Genomic DNA, 24,121 nt, shown 5'->3' on the forward strand with positions numbered 1-24,121 from the left:
CCTACATTTTACCAGCTCTTCTCTTATGGAGAAGAATATTATGGGGAACTTTGTTAGAAGCCTTACTGAAATCAAGAAAATGGTCTGAAAGTATTTGAATGCAAGGAAGGAACTCTAAAATAAACCTGTATGTTGACTCAGTGTTCTCTGAGTCCAGATCCTTGTTTCTAGGGGTCCTACAGAATAATTTAATGGCTTGATTTCAAGAGCTTCTCCCCTTTAAATCTCCAGCCTTGTACCACATTAGACAGCCCATTTGATGTCCCTGACCTGGCTTCTAGATCAAGCTGTGATATTTTTCTGGGCAATAGGCTAGATTAGGTTTTGTCTATATAGCTCATTATCATCTTGTACGTGCCTTTCTATTGCTCCTTGTTCTTTTCAGTCTGAAATTCAGCTCTGACCCCCTAGCTATTAAACGATGGAGTTTTCTTGAAGCTAAGAGCAAGAAGATCTCTGGTAATGCTGGTCTCTAACTAAGTATGCGTGGAAGAATTCAGTTGTGCCGATTCTGAAATGGACTGACCTGATCCACAAGTCCCAGACTAAAGCTGCGTACATGCTATGCATTTAAAGCCCATTCAAAGCTTTCCTTTACAGAATTCTCAGCATTGTAGCTTACTTCTCACATAGTTACAATTCCCAGCAAACCTTAACAAATTACAGTGCCCAGAATTCTTTGACAGGGGAAAATGTGCATCAAATGTGCTTTAAAGGTATAGTTTGCACACAGCCTAATGTTGCAAGACAGCTCCTGGCTCAAAAAACCTTAGCCACCCAAGTTGCAGAGATTACGAAGTACTGCCTGACTAGTATTCAGCATTATAAATAGCTGAGGTTTGTGTATGTGTCAAAGGCAGGTTGAAGTTGAATTTTGGTGGAATCCTCAGTTAAGGAATATTTCTGTGGAAGGGGGGAGAGACTCTGTGTTAGCCATCATGGTTTTTGTCCACCCTCCAGCCCTAGGAGTCTTCATAGGGACATGTTTCGGGGTGGGGGAGACTGTGAGGGGAGATAGACTCTGTTGATCATTGTGGATGGTTGGTTTTACCTACGCTGCCCCACTTCCAACCTGAGGGACCTTAAGAATGGAGTTGCTGTCATGGGCATTTTGTGTATGTATTTTAATTAGCTTAATGGAGTCAAAGATTAAGAGTCATGGGGTGTGGAGAGAGAGTGTATGAACTTAACAGTGCTTAGTTTATTTTTTGGCTGCTATTTGGTTAATACTGTTATCAATGTTATTTTATAGATTATAAATGCCGTATTGATTTTTTAGTTCTTGCCTTTTTTTTAGTTCTTGCCTTGTTAATAGTGTTTTATAGATTGTAAATGTTTTACTAATGATTTGTTAATTATTCTCTATTGTTTATGCTGTATTTGTGATGTTCTGTTATATTGTGGTATTATTTATTGTTTGCAAGCCACTTTGGGATTCCTTTGAATGAAAATGGCACGGAAATATAATAAATTGGTCCATCTTTCCTATATCATTTTCCCCCGGATTTGCTTGCATCCCTGAATTTTGTATTGGAAATGGCAAAAGCAATTATTTCCATTATTATTAATGCTTAGTCACCATCCTTTGGTGTCTTCTGCAAAGCTACTGCTCTTCGTATTGAACCATCCAAGTATGTACTTCAATGTGGAAGTTGCCATGACACAGCTTCTTACAAAACGGCTTGCTCAATCCGATTTCTAGGAAATTACTGAAGCAGAAATAGGTTTTACAATTAGGAGCTAATCCCTAATAGTAGGGGAAAGTGCTCCCCTTACCTGACATGCCAGCAGAAGACAGGACATTTTAATTGGACAGGTACATGTTCTAGGGATTTGCAGTCGGAGAAGATGCGTACCTAACAGGTTGGATCGGAAGGTTAATTAACTTTCAATAGCAATAGTTTTTCCTTAACCCACTGAACATGGATGAATGAGCTGCTGTGATATGAACGGTGCCCCTCATTATAGCTGAGTGCTTGTGCTGGGGCATGCAAGCGGCAGTCATAGACACAAAATATTGACAAGGAAAGCAAAGGGCAGTTGATAGAAGAGCTTGGATTTGATATCCTGCTTTATCACTACCCGAAGGAGTCTCAAAGCAGCTAACATTCTCCTTTCCCTTCCTCCCCCACAACAAACACTCTGTGAGGTGAATGGGGCTGAGAGACTTCAAAGAAGTGTGACTAGCCCAAGGTCATCCAGCAGCTGCAGGTGGAGGAGTGGAGATGCGAACCCGGTTCACCAGACTACAAGTCTACCTCTCTTAACCACTACACCACACTGGCTCTCAGTGTGATAGGATAACTTCATGACACATGGCCCAAAAGGCAAAAAGGGATGAAGGAGACATGAGGGTAGAGTGCATATGAGAGAGGAGTGTTTGGAGAAGGCATAAGATACAAGGGACTGAAGGAAGGGAGGCCAAGAAAAAAACTTATATTGGCTGAGGAACAGAAATGATTGTGTGCAGTTGAACAGGTAAAAGATGTAGTAAGGGAAAGGGGCAGGAAAACACAAAGTTCTGGTGATCAAGGAACATTTTCTATCCATAATGTGATGCAGGCAAAAACAACAACAGCCCATCCATAGGAAAAGAGAAGCATTGTTGTGCCCCGGCTAATAGTGAGGCCTTATCCCTGAGAAACTGTTCATATTGTCCATGTCCCTGTGATGAAGAGCGGTATAGAGATTTAATAAATAAACTGTTGCAGAATTTCTCCTCCTCCTGGAGAAATTTGGTGAAATTATCCTCTCCATTTATTTGCCCATAAATAGGATGGAGAATCTTGAGAGGCCATTTGCCCACAGCTCTGCTTTCTCTTGGCACCAACCATGGCTAGCCCTCCCCTCCCGGCCTCGGTCCAGTATACCTGAAAGAGCGTCTCCAACCCCATCATTCTGCCCGGACACTGAGGTCCAGCGCCGAGGGCCTTCTGGCGGTTCCCTCATTGCGAGAAGCAAAGCTACAGGGAACCAGGCAGAGGGCCTTCTCGGTAGTGGCGCCCACCCTGTGGAACGCCCTCCCACGAGATGTCAAAGCGATAAACAACTACCTGACATTCAGAAGACATCTTAAGGCAGCCCTGTTCAGGGAAGCTTTTAACGTGTGATATTTTAGTGTATTTTTGGTTTCTATGGAAGCCACCCAGAGTGGCTGGGGAGGGCCAGCCAGATGGGCGGGGTATAAATAAATTATTATTATTATTATTATTATTATTATTATTATTATTATTATTAAAGGCTGCCCCTCCTGATATCCCATGCAGCACTGGTACATTATGCCAGTACTCTTTGTCTTTAAAAAAAATGTTTAGGGGGGTACTCTCATTTTCCTACTCATATTGAAATACTGCCCCTAATTGTAGCCAAACGTAGATTCACGAAATGTTTGGGCGTATGCGTACCCCTGCATCCCCCCAGAAGAAAGCACTGCATTAGGCTATGGTTAGCAGTGCTACCAATGTACCAATGGTTTGACTCAGAATAAGGGGACTTTGTACTTACATATGCATTACAGTCTATTGATTAGAACACATTTGATTTCTTTGGAGGAAATTTTACAGTGGCTCCATAGCCATCTGATATGATCGTTTCATTGCAATGTTAAGTAACAGCGGCACTTACAAATTACAGAGTTTCTTGTCAATAAACTTAAGCATGCAAGCTAGCAGTAAAACATTGTATTGCTCCAGACAACAGCACTATGCATAATCCATAACGATTTCTGTAATGCACAATAATTATCTCGTAGTAGTTGGCTTATCTTGAACTATCTAGCTTTTATGGGTTTGAGGTTCGTAAAATAATCTGTAATACAACTGTACCTATTAACAAAATCACAGTTTTCTCCAAGTAGCTATAGGGAAAGGCTTGCCTGAAAACAGTTCTGGTATTCGCCAAATAAATGGGACATTAAACGCAGCTTTGCATTTAAGATATATGTTCTTTAAAAAATAATAATGCAGAAACTGAGTGTAATATCAGAAATGAAAAGGTTAAAGTCATGGTGGAATTCACTCATCCTAAGCTGCTATTTGCTTTGGGAGAAAGTCCCCCATCAGTGCTATGAAGCAATCACATTTATCTGAATTAAGATTTAATGTGAATTTTGTAATGTGTTGTGACATTTGCATTGTAATGTATGTTGCAATGTATTTGGGGCACTTTTGTCTGGTCCAGTGAAAGTGAGTTCAGCTGTCATGTGGGGCCTTTAACTGACAGGTGTCAGTTAGAAGTCTCAGGATGCAAAAGAAGGATAGGAGACAGGCGTATTTTGATTGGTGGGTGCAGGCTTAGAATTTTCTGTTAGACTGTGATTGTCTGGGGCTGAACTAGAGGGACCACAGCAAGTGTATATATGGCTCAGAGCTTATCAGTAGGGAGTTAGATGGCAGTTGGTTGGAGAGTTGGAGTTCTTGGTGCTTGACCATTGTGGAGTCAGCTGGAAGAAGAAGAAAACAGAGAGAGGGGAAGGAAGAGCTGAGGGGCAGATGGAGTGGGTTGGTGGCTGAAGCTCCCTCTCACCTCCTTGGAGGTTAGCTGAATCACTTGGCTTAGGTGGAAGAGATAAGGTGAGGATTGGCTGCACAACTGGGAATCAGCTAGGAATGCTGGTCTCTTGTACCTGGCAGGAGTACCAGAGGGGAAGATATCAAGGGAACTAGGTAAAAGGCAAATGACCCCTGGACAGTTAAGTCCAGTCAAAGGCAACTACAGGGTCCGGCGCTCACCATACTTTCAGGCCAAGGGAGCCGGCTTTCCAGAGACAGCTTTCAGGGTCGTGTGGCCAGCATGACTAAACTGCTTCTGGAGCAATGGAACACCGTGACAGAAACCAGAGCATGCAGAAACGCTGTTTACCTTCCCGCTGCAGCAGTACCTATTTATCTACAGTGATACCTCAGGTTACAGACGCTTCAGGTTACAGATGCTTCAGGTTACATACTCCACTAACCCAGGAATAGTACCTCGGGTTAAGAACTTTGCCTCAGGATGAGAACAGAAATCGTGCAGCAGTGGCGCGGCGGCAGTGGGAGGCCCCATTAGTTAAAGTGGTGCTTCAGGTTAAGAACAGTTTCAGGTTAAGAACGGACCTCCAGAATGAATTAAGTTCTTAACCCAAGAAGAAGAAGAGTTTGGATTTGATATCCCACTTTATCACTACCCTAAGGAGTCTCAAAGCGGCTAACATTCTCCTTTTCCCTTCCTCCCCAACAACAAACACTCTGTGAGGTGAGTGAGGCTGAGAGACTTCACAGAAGTGTGACTAGCCCACGGTCACCTAGCAGCTGCATGTGGAGGAGCGGGGAAGTGAACCCGGTTCACCAGATTACGAGACTACCGCTCTTAACCACTACACCATACTGGCTCCCTAGGTACCACTGTACTTGCACTGGCATGCTTTTGAACTGCTAGGTTGGCAGGAACCAGGACAGAACAAAGAGAGCTCACCCTGCTGTGGAGATTCGAACCACTGACCTTCTGATCAGCAAGCCGGAGAGACTCGGTGGTTTAGACCACAGCACCACCCACGTCAAGGGAACTACAGCAATACAAACTAGCACTTCAATACGTCAGTAAAGAGTTGGAAAAAGAAGCTTCCGGCAGAATCTTCACATATAGCAGGCATGACCAAACTTGGCCCTCTAGCTGTTTTAGGACTACAATTCCCATCATCCTAGACCACTGGTCCTGTTAGCTAGAGATAGTGGGAGTTTGGCCATGCCTGACATATAGTGTTGGTAAGGTTAAACTGGGGTGAAAAGGAAATCAGTAAAAGGGCAATTTGTCTAAAGGACATTAATAGGGTTACTAAGTGCAAAAGTGACCGTCTTACTAGAACATTAATAGTTGAACATAAGCTCTTCATACGTAATGCCAATAACAATATCAGGAAAGTATGTGCTCACTGAACAACACTGAACTATTTTAAAGTAACTGCTTAAGCTTGTGCACTTAATAATCTTGTAATAAATAAATTTCAATAGTGTTGTTTAATATAATGTCAGTATCTGTCTGGATTCGTTCCACACTTTTACCCCTCATTTACTGGGTTGTTGATAAAGTAGACTGAATGGTGGCAGCTGCATGAGCTTAGGAAAGCCATTGAAGTGGGAGTTCAGCTTTATTTGAAAGAGTAAGAATGTTAATACCCCACTTCCCTTCCACAGGGATGAATAGGGATTTCCTCTTGATGCAAATAACAGTTTCAGGGGCCAATTAATCTCACCCCTCCCTGCTTCAGTGCTGATATTTATTAATTTACCCAGTGGCTGCTGTTTGCATTAAAAAACAACAACGTGCAGATTAAAAGAGACATTGAATATTATTTCTAGTTTGACCCTTCTATCAACTCTTCAACTGCAAAAAAACCTGAGTGTAAAGTTTGTGATTTAAGAGCTATAGATATCATCACTAGGGCTTTAATTTTTTTGACAGGTCTCAAATCTTATGTGTCGTACAAAATTGCACATCAATGTTCAAATGTAGCCAAATAATAGCTGAAAAGAAATTAATGCAGAAAATCAAGTATCATCAGATGTCAAAACACATTCAAAATATTCAGCGACTATTCAGCAAATATTTCAGTGTTCTAAGAATATCTTGGAAATATTAGATGACAAGTTTCTTAGAAGACCATTCTGTGAAGCAAATTCATTTTGGCTCTACATTTTGCCCTTTGATATAGCTGATAAGTAAATAAACTGTTGTCCTTATGAGGAAGTAGACGTTTTGTGGCTGCAAATGAACTTAAAAGTAATATTTATAAAGACTGCAATGGTGTCTACAAACCTCTGATTTAAGAAATATGAGAAGAAGTATTTTTGATACTGACCTTTTGGTGGATATAAATAAATTACTATGCATTGTTTCCTTATTGGTGTAATGCACACATATTGAGCAAGCAAGCCTAAGCTGTGAAGAGTGTTACAAATGACATTCAAACTCCTGTTTTAAACTTTGAAATACACCTCTGCTTGCACAAAACAGCCTACTATGATCCTTCCATAATTTACTGCTAAATACTTTCCTTCTGTTCCCATGGTATGGGGCTACTTGATTGTGTAATGTCCCTGGCATAATTTGGCAGACAGTTATCTTGGCAAAACATATCCCTGCTTCTCCTTTTTTTTTTTTTTAGAAGTGGAAAAACTGCTTCAAGGGGAATTAAAATTCTGAGCCAATAAAAGCTTAGCAAAGTCACAAACCAAGCAAATGACAAACTTTGCCTTTCTGAACTGTAACTTATTTTATGTAGTCCCAAATAAGTGGAGGCACTGCTGCATTTTCACATGAAGTGAAATCTGAAGGTGAATTTCAAGGTTCCTGTGTAGGGGAAATAACTGAGGAATTTTGAGAGAAGAAATAGGTAAGATTAGTCAAAAGATGTCATAGGTCATGTCTGGCTCCAGGCTTTGGTGAGCCCATGGACCCAAGAATATCAATGGGACCCCACTTTTCCTTCCTCCTCCAGGTTATCCCAGTGAAAAAACCACACTATCTTGTGCATATTTTCTGAAAACAACACTCCAACAGCTATAATATATGTTATTTGCTTGACTCAAAGTCTTGGAATATAATGTATTGTGCTCTTACATTTGGGGAATTAAAAATGCCTCCTGCACAAGAGCAGCATCAGGACACATTGAGACAAAATATTTCTTCTCCAAATGATATTTTAACAAGACAGTTCTAAGAATGTGCACTTCAAATGTATTGGCTGTGTTTTAAATGGCAATACCTGCTGCTATATGTCGCCAGCAGTGCATTGTGCGAATAAAACTGTGCATGAGATTGAAGTGGGAACAATGAATCCTTATTTCATTTGTCAAAAATTAGAACCACTGAGCCTCTTGGGCTTGCTGATCAGAAGGTTGGTGGTTCAAATCCCCGCGATGGGGTGAGCTCCCATTGCTCTGTCCGTCCCAGCTCCTGCCAACCTAGCAGTTCGAAAGCATGCCAGTGCAAGTAGATAAATAGGTACCGCTGCGGCAGGAAGGTAAACGGCATTTCTGTGTGCTCTGGTTTCCGTCACGGTGTACTGTTGTGCCAGAGGTGGTTGAGTCATGCTGATCACATGACCTGGAAAGCTGTCTGTGGACAAACACAGGCTTTCTCGGCCTGAAGCAAGATGAACGCCGCAACCCCATAGTCGCCTTTGACTGGACTTAACCATCCAAGGGTCCTTTACTTTTACCTTTTAATGTGGCACCCATGGGTACCAATATGCCTTGCAAAGGTAAAGGGACCCCTGACCATTAGGTCCAGTCGCAGACGACTCTGGGGTTGCGACGCTCATCTCACTTTAGTGGCCAAAGGAGCTGGCGTACAGCTTCCGGGTCATGTGACCAGCATGACTATTCTTCCCTCCATCTTGACTCAGTCTCCTATTACATCCAGTCTCCTATTACATCCAGCCCCCTCAAATATTTTATTGGGGGCAAGGGACCTTGACCCCTAGGAGTTGTCTCCTATGTAGAGTTGGGAGGGACCACAAGGGACAATAATAATAATAATTTATTTATACCCCTCCCATCTGGCTGAGTTTCCCTAGCCACTCTGGGTGGCTTCCAATCAAGTGTTAAAAACAATCTAGTCCAACCTTCTTCAATGCAGGAATTTTTTGCCCAATCTGGGGCTTGAACCCATGACCTTGGGATTAAGAGTCTCATGCTCTTCCAGCTGAGCTATCTCAGCATGATGCGACACCACATATTAGCATATGCTTATAGTGCAGAGTGTGGTGGATGCTGTCACAATAGATTGTTCTGGACTCCAAGTTGCCATGGTACTGTGCAGATGAATTTTGAAGTGAGAGTTTTGAGGTCCTGTCAGGAGTGCATGCAGGAGCCAGGTCCTGTGACTGGTAGGGCCTCGCAGGACTGGGGCCTTCCTGGGTTTGGCCTGGAAGGGCAAGGCGAGGTGAAGCTTGACAGAAGACTCGTAGCACCTGGTGGCAAGGACCGGGAGGGGTATATAAGACCAGCATTTCCCTCTGGCTCTTTGCCACAGCAACACACTACCCACCTAGCTGTGCTTCGGCTTCCTGACTCCTGGTATCCTGACTCTCGGACCCTTGGCTTCCTGACTCTTTGTATCCTGACGCTTGGGCCCTTGGCTTCCTGACCCCTGGACTGCTGGTCCTGGACTGCTGATTCCTGATTCCCGACCTCTACCCTGGTCCCGACATACCAAGCTGGGACTCCGACTGCCTGTAACCTGGACAGTGACAGATCCTGGTCAGACCCAACATCTAAGGAAGTGAAAAGTTTGATGAAACTAGAATAATTTCTTACAGATGCCACCAAGTACCATCAAAAGGAAATGTTGAAGCAAACTTGGAGGCCTGTATTGTCGGAACTTCTACCATTTCAAGGGAAGCGAATAGAGTTTTGATAAGACTAGGGAAATTCATCTGGAGGCTTTCCTGTATCCCTACTCCATATGGATGTGAAATGTGGCTGATAGCTAAAGTGGAAGAAATGAAACTTGAAGCTTTTGAAATGTGCTGTTGGAGAAGAACGTGTAAAGTGACTTGGACAGAGAGGGAATCAATACAAAAATATTGAATTGTGCTGGAGAGGGACAAGCAGTAAGGCTAAGTGTGAAAAAAGACAATCGGGTGCAACAGGGCACATTAGGAAATGCTTAACTAGTTCAAGATATAGTTGATGGGAAAACAGAAGGAAGAGGAAAACAGCAGGAATATAAGTTAAGAGCAAAGAGGGTGGTATACATGTTTGCACACAGGTGGCAAGGATGCTAGTGTGCACTGGAATATTTAATGGCTCCACAAAGACCAACGTGAGAAATGATTTACTGGAGAGAGTTTCTAGGAAAATAAGGATTGTCCTGGGCAAATATAGCTGGACTATATGCATGGAACTTTCTTTTGATTTAGTATCCCCAGCCCGCCAGCAAAAGGAACTGCAAAGCTGAAGTCAATCTCCCTTTCTGTCCCTTCTACCCAGAAGAAAACATTGTAAATAACTCTCTAAATTCCTTAGACCGGGGAAAAAGCTTTCCTGCATTAACCTTTGAAACACGGTGTTTCTACTTTGCCTTCCCTAATCTATGGCTCTCACAGTGGAGCCACAGCTCTGATGTAGTCATCCATCTTCGGGTCAACACTCTCTTGCTTTTCCATACAAAAAAAAGCAGCAAATCAAGAATTAGAATTCTGAGTCGTCCTTGTACAGGACTCAGAATGCTACCCTAGATCCTGACACAACTTAGTATCTTGCATACCCTGCCTAGGATTATATGTCGGCAAGCGCCAATTTCTTATTAGAAGAATTTGGAATCACCTGTTCTTCTACTGGATCAACTTGTAAAGCATAGTTTTAGCAAAAAACAAAAACAAAAAAAACCAGGAGGATCTGATAAGCCAATGAATATAATAGTCAGCCTGAGAAATATTTTTGCTATTGAGCCCACATTCCTATTTTAAACATTTCAGGCTGGTGGTTTCTCTCTCACCTCAGATGGGACCATTGGCGGTAAGATCATTTCTTGTATTTTAAATTTTATTAAAAGTGTCCCAAAGTCATGGAACTAGTTCATGGAACATTTTCCTACTTCTAAACTTGTCTCTTAATCTATCCTACAGAGAAAAGGACCGAGGTAGCTCTGGAAAGCAAGGACACTATTTCTCTCTCCCCATGAAAAGGTGTTGGTCCCTTGAGATCAAAGCCTTTTATCACGTCTTTCTCTTTTGAGCTATTATTTATGAATTGTATGAGGTGATGTACATCTGTCGGCCATGGCTATGTCAATAGATGCTGTGTAAGCCAGAGTCTCTCCTGCCAACCTAGCAGTTTGAAAGCACGTCAAAGTGCAAGTAGATAAATGGGTACCGCTCTGGCGGGAAGGTAAACGGCATTTCCGTGTGCTGCTCTGGTTCACCAGAAGCAGCTTTGTCATGCTGGCCACATGAGCCAGAAGCAGTCTGCAGACGAACACCGGCTCCTCGGCCAGTAAAGCGAGATGAGTGTCGCAGCACCAGAGTTGTCCGTGACTGGACCTAATGGTCAGGGGTACCTTTACCTTTACCTTCAAGCAAGAGTGTAGTCTAGTCAGAAGCAAGAGTATGGGAGGGAGTTGTTAAAACCATTCCTACCCAGAGCCAAGTTATATCAAGACATTGGTAAAGTGGGTTTATATTTGTAAAAAACAAAATAGACTAGGGTATACAGTCATACCTTAGAAGTCGAACGGAATCCATTCTGGAAGTCCGTTCGACTTCCAAAACATTCAGAAACCAAAGAGCGGCTTCTGATTGGCTGCAGGAAGTTCCTGCAGCCAATCGGAAGCCATGGAAGCCCCATTGGACATTCAGGTTCCAAAGAACGTTTGCGAACCGGAACACTCACTTCTGGGTTTGCAGGAGCCAAAATGTCTGAGTACCAAGGCGTTCAGTATCCAAGGTAAAACTGTATTAGTTTGGACAAATTGAAAGACCTTAAGTGGGGTTCTTAGAAATTCCCCATTCTAAACAGATGAGGCTAGTGTACAGAATACTAGCTGAAAATTGCAGAAAATGTTTTAGTCTCAGTTTGTCTTGTCTCCAGGGCAACAGCCCTGTGTCCTTACTTGTGTGTAGCAAATTTTGATAAGCTCCAAGAGAGTTGAAATGGACTCCAATCCCTCCTCAGACAAATTGTACAAATGGTGTTTGATTTGAACCAATTGCCATGGGTCTTAAAGTTTCAAGACTTCCTGCTTATTTTAAAATTTGATATCCCTGTATTCGTTTGCAATAATAATAATAATAATAATAATAATAATAATAGTAATAATAATAATTTCTGACTGTGTGTTCCTCAGACTAGATCATGTTGAGAACACACAGCAAGGCTATTCAGTTCCATTTGCAAGCTGCATTGTGATGTACGGCTTGGTTGTAAGGGCTTGAATATGCAGTTAAATTGATTGTGGTTTTAATATACACTAAGTTTAAATGAGCTGTGGAGCATGATATGAATGAATAAATTGGAAACCCAAGATTGAGTTTTCTTACTTAGGTCTTCCTCAGGTCATTCAGAACCTGAATGAAGGGATAGCAAGTACAGAGTATTAATACATACCTCCTTTCTCCTCTATGTCTGTAAAAGCTGTATTGCAAAAGAAGAAAACTTCTTTATTTTAACTAGCAGTATGCTAGGAGGCAAGTGTAGGATGGATGATCCCCCCATTCACAGTTTTAAACACCTTTTGAATATGTATTAAAATCTTGTATTAAAACAAATCTGTTAGGCTAAACCTCTGATAACTAAGTCAGATTCTCTGAAAAGAAGCCTCACACTTTGTACATGGCAAAGAGGCTTCATCACTCTAAACAGGCGGGAGGGTAAGAAGTGTGCTTTGTAGATTTTTCTTCTTCTTCTTAAAGTGAGTCTCAGTATAAAGCTGGTTTTCAGTCTCTGGCTAATAAATATTCTTTTGCTGAAGAGTAACTATCTAATTGATAACAGCAGAGCCTCCAGATGCAGGAGTTATCTCCCACAAGCTTGACTTTATTTGGATTAATTTGGCTTCAGAAGGAATTGAGGTTTCTGGTTCAATCTGTGTAACAGTTTTCTTGACTTGGTCCATTATTATTATTATTATTAGAATTTATATTATATTATTATTATTTATTGAATTTATATACCAACCTATATCTGGGGGATCTCACAGAATAAAATCAATATATGAAACCACAAAATACCTAATAAAAACAAAAACAAAAACCCAATAGCGCCCCCACTCCCAAAAAACACATATTAAAAGGGCATAGGATGTAAATCGGATCAACCAAAGGCCTGGTTAAAGTGGAGCGTTTTTGCCTGGTGCCTAAAGGTGTATAATGAAGGCGCCAGGCGAACTTCCCTGGGGAGAGCATTCCACAGACGGGGAGCCACTGCAGAGAAGGCCTGTTCTCGTGTTGCCACCCTCCAGTCCTCTCGAGGAGGGGGCACACAAAGGAGGGCCTCAGAAGATGATCTCAGGGTCTGGGTAGGTTCATATGGAAAGAGGTGGTCCTTGAGGTATCACGGTCATGATACCTTTATAGGTCAAAACCAGCACTTTGAATTGGGTCCAGAAACTAATTGGTAGCCAGTGCCATTGGTAGCCAGATGCAGTTATGGTGACTGACTCCAGCTCTGGGCCTCAAGATGGAAAAACTGTTTCCCTTTCACTACACGCAATGGCAGGCTGTATCTCAGTGCATATTGAATATAACTTCAGCTACACGTTAACAGTCATTTCCTAGTTAGCAAGTCTGTACAATTCCACCCTCCTCTCATTCTGTATTGTGACCTGCAATGTAACATGTGAACTGTTCATTGCTATATTATTGGGGGAAAGGAATATCAAAGCTACATTCACCCATTGTTTGAAATAATAAGGCATTAACCCCATGGACTATCTACACCGATACTGTTATTAGCGACTTTACATGTGTCTCATTAAAACAATAACCTTCCTTTTCTAAGCTCAAATCAGATTAGTATGTTCCTGTTTTTCAAAAAAATGAACTTTGTGTAGGAAGCAATTTACTTGAACAGAGAGCACAATGCAAGGGTTTCTGAGTTGCTGTGTGCAGAAAGAGTTGATTCTTTCACTATTACTCGTGCCACAATCTCTGTCAAATTTCACAGCTGTTCACAAAAATGGGGAGGAAGCAAAAACAACCATAAAATCATGAAATAAAATCAAATCATGAACCCAAAGAATAAGCAATTAAGCAGCAGGGGATGAGAATCAGTGGTTTTTGAAGGCTCTGTAAAGTGAAGGTTCTTGCACATCTTCTGAAACACAGAGAAAGGGCTGTACAGTCAAACCTCGGTTGTCGAACAGAATCCGTTCCAGAAGACCATTTGTCTTCTGAAACGTTCGATAACAAGAATTGAAAGCGGAAGCCTCAATACAATAGGAAAACACAAAACAGAAGCCACATGGCACATGCGGCTTCTGAAAATCATTCGAAAACCGGAGCAGTTATTTCTGGGTTTTCAACGTTCGGGAGCCGAAACATTCCAAAACAGAGGCATTCAGGAACCGAGGTTACAGCAATCTCTTGGGAAATAATTCCAAATTTAGCATGGCTGCCCATATCTGGTGTTGCATCAGTAAATATGGAAGTATTTACTGATGCTTTGTACACTAGAGCCGGACTGAATATCGCCCAGATCCAGCTTTGAGGCTGAAACCTTCCATTTTACTGGGACTGCAGCCCCCGTACTTCTTGGAGGCTGAAGTCAAAAGTGTGGCCCCTTCTTATCTGAGATGTTATTTGCAGATGAAGCAGCCTTGACAGTGCAATGTGAGGAAGCTCTACAGAGACTCATCAACCATTTTGACCAAGGCTGCATGGAGTTTGGCCTCACCATCAGCCTGACAGAAACCAACGTCCTATGTCAGGACGTCACCGGCACTCCACACAGCAATATTGGTGACCACATGCTTGAGGTGGTTGACAGTTTTGTCTAATTGGGCTCCAGCACAGCTAGCAACCTTCCCGTTGATGTTGAGCTGGATAAATGTATTGACAAGGTAGCTATACGAGTGGCTTGCCTCTCCATGGGAGAATGTGATGCTAATGAACAAAACGAAGGTGAAGGTCTACAAGGCTTGGGTTGTAGGCAACTTATCCCCACCAGGTGGGGTGCCTTAATGCCTTCCACATGTCAGGAAGATTTTGGGCATCACATGGCAGGACAGAGTCTCAAACAAAGATGTGTTCTCCTAAGGCCACATTCCCAGCATATTTGCACTCCTGTCTGAGTGACGGCTATTCTGCCTTGGTCAATTACACAGACTGGAAGATGGCAGGTTCCCAAAGGACGTGCTCTATGGGGAGCTGGCTTCAGGCACTAGGCCTGTTGGCAGACCAACTCTGTGTTACAAAGATGTCTGCAAATGTGACATGAAGGCTGGAAACATCAAGCCCACTGTGTGGGAATCCCTTGCAGATGATTGCAATGCCTGGAGACAGACCATCAAGTTGTGTATTCACAGCAGTGACCAGAGGAGGAAATACTTCTGGGAGGAACACAGAAGAAACGTCATGGTGCACCTGTAGCAGCAAACCTGGTCATCTTCATCTGCCCCAGCTGCAACAAAACATGTCTCTCCCATATTGGTCTCTGCAGCCACAACAGGTACTGTAACAGATTGAGATTGAATCCTGACAAGACAGAAGTACTGTTTTTGGGGGACAGGGGGCGGGCAGGTGTGGGGAAGTCCTTGGTCCTGAATGGGGTAACTGTGCCCCTGACGGAGCAGGTGCGCAGCCTGGGAGTCATTTTGGACTCACAGCTGTCCATGGAGGCATAGGTTAATTCTGTGTCCAGGGCGGCTGTCTACCAGCTCCACCTGGTACACAGGCTGAGACCCTACCTGCCTGCAGACTGTCTTGTCAGAGTGGTGCATGCTCTAGTTATCTCCCGCTTGGACTACTGCAATGCGCTCTATGTGGGGCTACCTTTGAAGGTGACCCGGAAACTGCAATTAATCCAGAATGCGGCAGCTAGACTGGTGACTGGGAGTGGCCGCAGGACCACATAACAGAGATCTGCACTGGCTCCCAGTACATTTCTGAGGACAATTCAAAGTGTTGGTGCTGACCTTTAAAGCCCTAAACGGCCTCAGTCCAGTATACCTGAAGGAGCATCTCCACCCCCATCATTCAGCCCAGACACTGAGGTCCAGCACCAAGGGCCTTCAGCCGGTTCCCTCATTGCAAGAAGTGAGGTTACAGGGAACCAGACAGAGGGCCTTCTTGGTAGTGGTGCCCGCCCTGTGGAACGCCCTCCCTTCAGATGTGAAGGAAACAAGCAGCTATCCTATCTTTAAAAGACATCTGAAGGCAGCCCTGTTTAGGGAAGTTTTTAATATTTAATGCTGTATTGTTTTTAACACATGATTGGGAGCCACCCAGAGTGGCTGGGGAAACTCAGCCAGATGGGTGGGGTGTAAATAATAATAATAATAATAATAATAATAATAATAATAATAATAATAATAATCTCTCTAGCAGTTTGTTTTTACCCCTGAAGGCACATTCTTCCATTGTCTCCCGAGAAAAATGGGTGCCAACAACATCTCCTGCAAAAGCTTGGTTTGTGTTAATATTGAAAATAGATTCTTTCATTTGGTGCCCTTATTTCATTGGCGGCTGCCATAGCTCCCTTGGCTTTGTCAGAATCTGGCATGGACTGTCAGCCCCAGGAGAAACAGGAAGAAAATAGCAGCGGGATGAGCCACTAAGAAAACAATGGATCGAAGGAACTTGGTGTGAGACAGCCAATGCTTGGTGCCCATTTCCCACAACAGGCAGAGCTTATGTTAGAGAGGTTAGAGTTAGGACAGGGGTCGGCAACATTTTTTGAGGCTGGTCCGGTCCACTCCCCAGCAGACTTCTTGGTGTGCCAGAGTGTGTGCGCGTGCACTCAAGCTATTTCCAGTGCTCTTCCGACCCGGAAGTCTGTCCCCGCAGCAAGAAAAAATGGCACTGTGGGGGGGAAAGCATGGAATCTCCACGCCGATCCACAGAACAGCCATGGGCCTTAGGTTGCTGACCTCTGAGTTAGGAGTTATGTGACTAAGAGGCAAAGCAGCAGGTGGAGCACGATGGTTGATTTCTGTTTGGATGCAAGGCTGTAGCAATAATAATAATAATAATAGTAATAATAATAATAATAATTTATTATTTATACCCCGTCCATCTGGCTGAACCTCCCCAGCCACTCTGGGTGGCTCCCAATCGAGTGTTAAAAACAATACAGCATTAAATATTAAAAACTTCCCTAAACAGGGCTGCCTTCAGATGTCTTTTAAAGATAGGATAGCTGCTTATTTCCTTCATATCTGAAGGGAGGGTGTTCCACAGGGTGGGCGCCGCTACTGAGAAGGCCCTATGGGAGAAACCCATGAGACCCCCTTGGGGTGTCAATGCCGTGAACTCCTCCATCATAGGCTCAGGGTGTATCTATGTGCAAATAGACCATGTATCATAAAGACACCACAGTCTCCACTGTCCCTCATTTCCAAAAGGAAACACAAACCCGGGGTTAAGTGACTCAAATCCCTGGAATCTCGCACTGCTCGGAGATTGAGGTGGCATGAAGCACTACTTTAATGGCAAAGATGCAGAGATGTTCTTGGCTAATGCTCAGATGATCCTTGGGAATCACACCCATGCCTCACCATTGCTGTAGAATAAATTTGTCAGTCTGGAGGGTGTCAGAACTTCATTCTAATGGATGGAAATTCAAAACTCTCCCAAAGGATTGTAGACCTATCATTACAGTTGTTGAGCCAACCGCAGGAGCTAAGGAAAAAGAGGATGTACCAGAGCCGGCTAATGGGGAAATGAATGTGGGGTTTAAACTACCAGCATAAATTGGGCATGTGGCTTGGTGCGACAAATTTCCTAGAGGCAATATCTTGACACTCTTGAGTGATTGCTTCTTGGAACAACAAGTTCTAAAGCACAGAAAGCAGCAAGGGGTGGCTGTTCTTAAATTAGGCTTTAAATGAAGTTGAATGCATACAACTTAAAGGTAGAACAAATGAATTGTAAGTCGTAATGACTACAGTTTAATTAGGCTTAACGTTTGAGCAAAAGCCATGAGGATATTCAAACTTTTAGAAATGGAATATGAATGATAGCCAGGCAACATGCTAAGGATCACATAAGTGGCAGATATTTGCTCGTTTTTGCATTGTGTATGTTACAGTTAGGACGCGGGTGGCGCAGTGGTCTAAACCACTGAGCCTAGGACTTGCCGATCAGAAGGTTGGTGGTTCGAATCCCCACGATGGGGTGAGCTCCCGTTGCTCTGTCCCAGCTCCTGCCAACCTAGCAGTTCGAAAGCACACCAGTGCAAGTAGATAAATAGGTACCACTCCGACAAGAAGGTAAACGGCATTTCCATGTGCTGCTCTGGTTTCGGTGTTCAGTTGTGCCAGAAGCGGCTTAGTCATGCTGGCCACATGACCCAGAAAAACTGTCTGCGGACAAACACCAGCTCCCTCGTCCTGTAAAGCGAGATGAGTGCCGCAACCCCAGAGTCAGCTGCGACTGGACTTAACTGTCTGGGGTCCTATACTTTTATCTTTATGTTATGGGTAACACAAGCTGTTTGGTAAATATGCATGGCGACTAAAGGGACCGTTATGTAGAAATGGTTAGCCTTGGACCACTTTTCAGCTGGGTCTTTCTCTAAACAGAATCCAGACATTGGATGTTTGGGCTTCTCAAGACATGGCCCAAGCAGTTAGTGCAATTGCACCAACTATTCCTCCACCCCACACCTGCATAAGGTTGCAATCGAGTTAGCAAAGTGGTTGCAGGCCCACTATATTGATTGTTCAATATACGTTGTCTGTAAATGATGTTGAGGGATGTTCATAAATAACCTCATACTTTGTAGATTAAGATGAAGATATTGTGCATATGTATATATTCACACAACAGAATTTTACCCACTGGTTCCATCCCAGAATCAGTCTTGCTCTTAACAGTCACAGCCTGGAAAATAAAGCTGATCTCTGGGATTGTGGGAAACATATAGCTCAAATACAGCTCTCTCGGTAGGCCTTTAAAGCAATGCTTTAAAGGGTCCAGGACAAGAAGTCGACCGAATTGCCGCAGAGAAATCGGTCTGGCTAGGAGCAAACAGATTGAGGAGGCAGGGGAGCATGCAAGGTCTCAAAGGGAAGTAATGATTGCTGGAAAGCAAGAGGCGATGTCGTTTTTATGTCTTACTCTCCAAGAATACATAGGCATAACTCACTTTTCTGTAAATCCGAAATAACGGGCTACTTTGCTGAATAACAAGAAAGCAGCACTGACTGGGAAAATGAAAGTAACCAAGAACAGCCTTAGGGTGGATCTTTTTTTGACAATTTAACTCTTTCGTTGTCAGATTATAATAGGGATTTTATCTAGTTGCTGCAGTCTTTTCTCGGCTCCCAGACTGCATAAAGGCCCAGGGTGCCATTCAGAAATCTTTCTAGAACAAAGGCTCTAGAAAATGTCATTTTTCAACAACGTTTGATTGAAATGGACCTGTTCTGGGTCTCCTTTAAACTATAGTTTACAAAAAAAAAAAGCCCTTCAAACCAACCAAATTATTCTGGAATTTTATTGCTATTCTTTCCCACTGAAAGTTTAAGTGTTGTTCTGTTGACAAGTGATTTCTTCCTTTACAAACTACAGAAAAGTTTGATGAATTCACATGTGTTATATGAACACATAAATTCAGTTCATCCAGTCTTATAGGAAGTAGCGTTCCTGTTTTGAAAGCCTGCATTTGAGCTTGTGTTATCTATTTGCCTGACTAAACCATTTGATGTGATCCTTGAAGTAATATTTTGACATCAAAGCTTTTCTCAATGAATAATACATCTGCTAAGTGCAGTGAGCCACGGTGTCCATGTAGATTTGCCTTTTACTTGGATATGGAAGTCGTAATGACATATTTCACAAAACAAGTTCATTCAAACTAAAACAAGCCAAAAAGAAAAAGAAAGCAATGACAAAATTCGAGAAGTGCACGACAGAGATGATATCATGGAGAGGAATTTTAGTTTTGTCTTGACTCATCATCTCTCTAAGTCACATAATTCAACACCAATTTGATCTTTTCAAATCATCCAATATGCAAGAAGTTGGAGCTATTTGCTTAACCTTGCATTTATTTGTTTCAGGGAGCAAATCTCCTTTTCGGGGGGGCCAATGCAGGCACATTATAAACAGTTGTTTTACATTTTCAGACAGAATTCACCGGAACTCAGTTCTAGCACCTCATTGCCATTCTAAGAGAATGAGGGAGGTGTTCATGGCGAGTTCTGGCACCTCTTTTTCTAGAAAAATAGTACTGATTAAATGGCATCCATGATGTTACATGGAACATGCAGCATAGCATGTATAAATCCTGTTGGTGATAGTGATATAATGTCACTAAAAATAAATTCACAATCAGCAGTTGCCATTTTTCTTCTTCTAGTGACCTGGAAAAGACCCTGATGTTGGGAAAGATTGAGGGCACAAGGAGAAGAGGATGAGATGGCTGGACAGTGTTCTCGAAGCTACCAGCATGAGTTTGACCAAACTGCGGGAGGCGAGGCAGGGGAAGACAAGAGTACCTGGCATGCTCTGGTCCATGGGGTCACAAAGAGTCGGACACGACTAAACGACTAAACAACAACAACAAGTGACCTAGAGTTGTTCTAGTAACATTAGAGTTGTTCATCAGAATCCTTAATCTGGACTGTGTCCAAAAATAAATGAGCTTTGCACCCCAACAGTGTGTTTTGAAACTTTACTGCAGAAGTGGCTTGAACTCCAGTTACAAAATATAAATGTTACAAAGAAACACGTTGCTCTCAAGTAGCAGGCAAGGTGGTTCAGTAAACTTTCCTCTCTCTGGTCCCATAGAGGGTCCCTAAACTTGTTCATCATTGCAGAGTTCATCTGCCACTTCTTCTGCTAGCCACCACAGACTTCTCAGGTCTCCTCTCCTGCTGTGAGAGATTTGCAGCTCAGGATTCCAGCTATGAGTCATCAGGTAGCCTAACTTGAAATGGAAAAACACCAGCCTTCCGCTTTCACCTAGAGTGGAACCTCCTGCTTAGCGTAAGCTATTCTGCTTTGCAAATGCAAGCCTTTACAAAAGTTTTAGCTTTTTTGCAGACAAACATTGCATTTTATGCGCAATCAACTTCAACCATTACTATATGCTGCATCTGATGAGTCGTCATCACAGAGTATATAAACAAAATCAGGTGGTCAAACAGAGCCAACTGCATTACTTCACTCAACACTGGTTTGTAGACTACCCTTTTGCATGGTACTTCAATCCATCACCCGACTCATGCATACAGTGATTTCTGAATCACAGTGTGACTGCTATAAAACATATTGAAGGAGATGAGAAGATTACACATGTGTTAGTTCTTTCAGGGGGTACGTGGAATACTCCATAGTTCTTAATCCCTTAGAATTCTCAGAGTATTTCTCATGCTGTGTAATACTTGACTGACTTCCTTTCTACAACTTCCTGAAACTTTGCGCCTCTGCTAAATCCAGCAGAGTTGGTCACACAACTCTTATTTCTCCAAATAGAGCAGAAATTAATAGCAGGCTCTGGTTCTACCTCGAATCTCCCTTCCCTTGTCTTGGCCTAGTGTTTCAAAGACACAGAAAGTGTTGCAGTGATGGATTAGCCTTTCCTGAGTTGCCCCATTAGCCGTAGCATATTCTTGCTACTCATTCCAGTCAACTGAAGCAACGAGTGATGTCCCTGCTCTGTCAGGCTCAAATTGACTTTACTTAAATCAAATTATTTCTCCCCAAAATGGGGGGGGGGGAGAATAGCTAAATGCAAGCTAAGCCTGAATTGATACAGACACTGTGGAAGACCTGACTGGGGATGTGATGGGGTCTGACCCTTATGCCACCTCAGAGGTGACTTCATCCACACAATACACTTAAAACACATTTAACACACATTTGAAGGATATGGCTTCTCCCAGATAATCTGGGGAACTGTAGTCTACCCCACACAAAGTTACCAGCACCCTTATCATATGACATTTCCCAGGATTCCTGAAGAGAAGACAAGTGCTTTCGATGTGTTTTTTATATTTAGTGACCCTAAAATATAAGCCAGAGGGGGGATTGTGGGTAATAATGCTCACTTCACACCTGAGGTGTGTTCTATGAGGCTCCAAGAATAATATTTCTGAAGTAGGAATTATGAATCTTGGCAACATATCTAGAAACAATAGTCCCAGCTTAGCAAAAGCAGGCAGCACATAATATTCATTTTATATATTACATTTAATACCCTGTTCTTTCAAGGGACGTGGGTATTAAACCACAGAGCCTAGGACTTGCTGATCAGAAGGTCGGCGGTTCGAATCCCTGCGACGGGGTGAGCTCCCATTGCTCAGTCCCGGCTTCTGCCAACCTAGCAGTTCGAAAGCACATCAAAGTGCAAGTAGATAAATAGGCACCGCTCCAGCGGGAAGGTAAACGGTGTTTCTGAGCGCTGCTCTGGTTTGCCAGAAGCGGCTTGGTCATGCTGGCCACATGACCCGGAAGCTGTACACCCGCTCCCTCGGCCAATAAAGCGAGATGAGTGCTGCAACCCCAGAGTCGGCCACGACTGGACCTAATGGTCAGGGGTCCCTTTACCCTTTACCTTTACCCTGTTCTTTCCGCAAAGAGCTCCATGTAGTTTATATATGCCTCTCAGGCAGCCTTCCATCCAGTTTTGCCAATGTTTATCCTCACTGCTTTTTTTCTGGGAATAGAGGTGCAGGGACTCCCACCTTTTTCAGATAGACAAACCTAAGTTGTTGAGCACTTTTTTCAGAGAACACCAAAGTTGTTGCGTTGTTGACCACCCATCGACTCCAACTCTGTCGTGCCAGTCACCACACTGCCCCAATCGCCATGCCACCAGCAGCATTCAGTGCACAGATAAGAAGGAACACAATGCTATAGAGATACAGGAACACACCAAAAAGGTGACGGAACTCCGTGCTGGTGAGTTCTGGCTTTGAAAAAAGCCCTGTTTATTCCTTTCCTGTAAACAGATGCAAATATAATGAGCTCACATGAAGAAATGCATATCTTCTACATGGAGTGGAAACTGAAGGCCTTACATAAATATTTCTAACCAAACGAAACTTTCCATAAGAAATAAGAAAGCCTATTTTCCACCCCTCCTTGCTAACAAAACCCCAAAATAATGTCCGTGCCATTCAATATTCCCCATAGTCGCAACCATTCCATGTTATTTAATTGTCATGATACCAATATAAATAAATCACGCTGTACTTATTTGTCATATTCGTATCTATCTTATAATGTGCTTTCAGCTTATTCTTCTTTTATTTATAGAAACTGATAATGCACGACAACATGTTGTGCTTGGAGAACTGAAGAATAATGCAGTCCAAAAGACACTATTCTCTCAATTTCATAAGATATGAGCAGTGGCAATGCGCTTTTGTGACCTTTCTTATCTTATCTATAAATGTAATGAAGTAACAAAAAATCACATTATCAAGGTGATCCATCACTTCTGATACAGCTCTAAATGAAGTAATATTTGCCTGGCTGCTAAAGATCTGTAACATCACCTTACGCTAACATTTGGTGATGGAATGGGCACATTATCTCCACAGCGAGGTTGGAACTAAATTGACCTGTAGCTCCACAGACACATCTTCAGTAAAGTTAGAGGATATTAACTTCTAAATATAAAGATTTTATTTACCAAGTTTCGAATTTTATGGCATCGACTGTGCAGCTTTCTCCCAAAATGCAGCCTGTCACAGCTCAGGAATGTATTTATAGCCAAGCACCACAGTAGCACTGTATTTAAGGGTCAGAGGTTCCTTCCCAGGGTTTATAGCTTTGTCTTGCTAAATTACACCATTGCAGCAAGCCAGTGTTCTCTTTCCCTGCAAGACTTGCGTTGGTTTAATGGAGATTTTCTTTCGTGCAAAAGAAAAACAAAATGGTATAAACATTAAGGCTTGCTTATGTGGAAGCAAGTTTTACTGAACTTTTACCACCATGTTGTTGTTTAGTCATGTCCGACTTTTTGTGACCCCATGGACCAGAGCACGCCAGGCACTCCTGTCGTCCACTGCCTCCCGCAGTTTGGTCAGATGCATGTTTGTAGCTTCGACAACACTGTCCAACCATCTCATCCTTTGTCGTCCCCTTCTCCTTGTTCCCTCACAAGAAGAGCCAGTGTGGTGTAGCGGTTAAGAGTGGAAGACTCATAATCTGGTGAACCGGGTTCGTGTCTCCGCTCCTCCACATGCAGCTGCTGGGTGACCTTGGGCTAGTCACACTTCTTTGAAGTCTCTCAGCCCCACTCACCTCACAGAGTGTTTGTTGTGGGGGAGGAAGGGAAAGGAGAATGTTAGCCGCTTTGAGACTCCTTCAGGTAGTGATAAAGTGGGATATCAAATCCAAACTCTTCTCTTCTTCTCAATCTTTCTCAACATCAGCGTCTTTTCCAGGGAGTCTTCTCTTCTCATGAGGTGGCCAAAGTATTGGAGCCTCAGCTTCAGGATCTCTCCTTCCAGTGAGCACTCAGGGCGC

This window comes from Podarcis melisellensis, assembly GCF_964234715.1.
Source record: "Podarcis melisellensis genome assembly, chromosome: 7".
Taxonomy (NCBI): Eukaryota; Metazoa; Chordata; class Lepidosauria; order Squamata; family Lacertidae; genus Podarcis; species Podarcis melisellensis.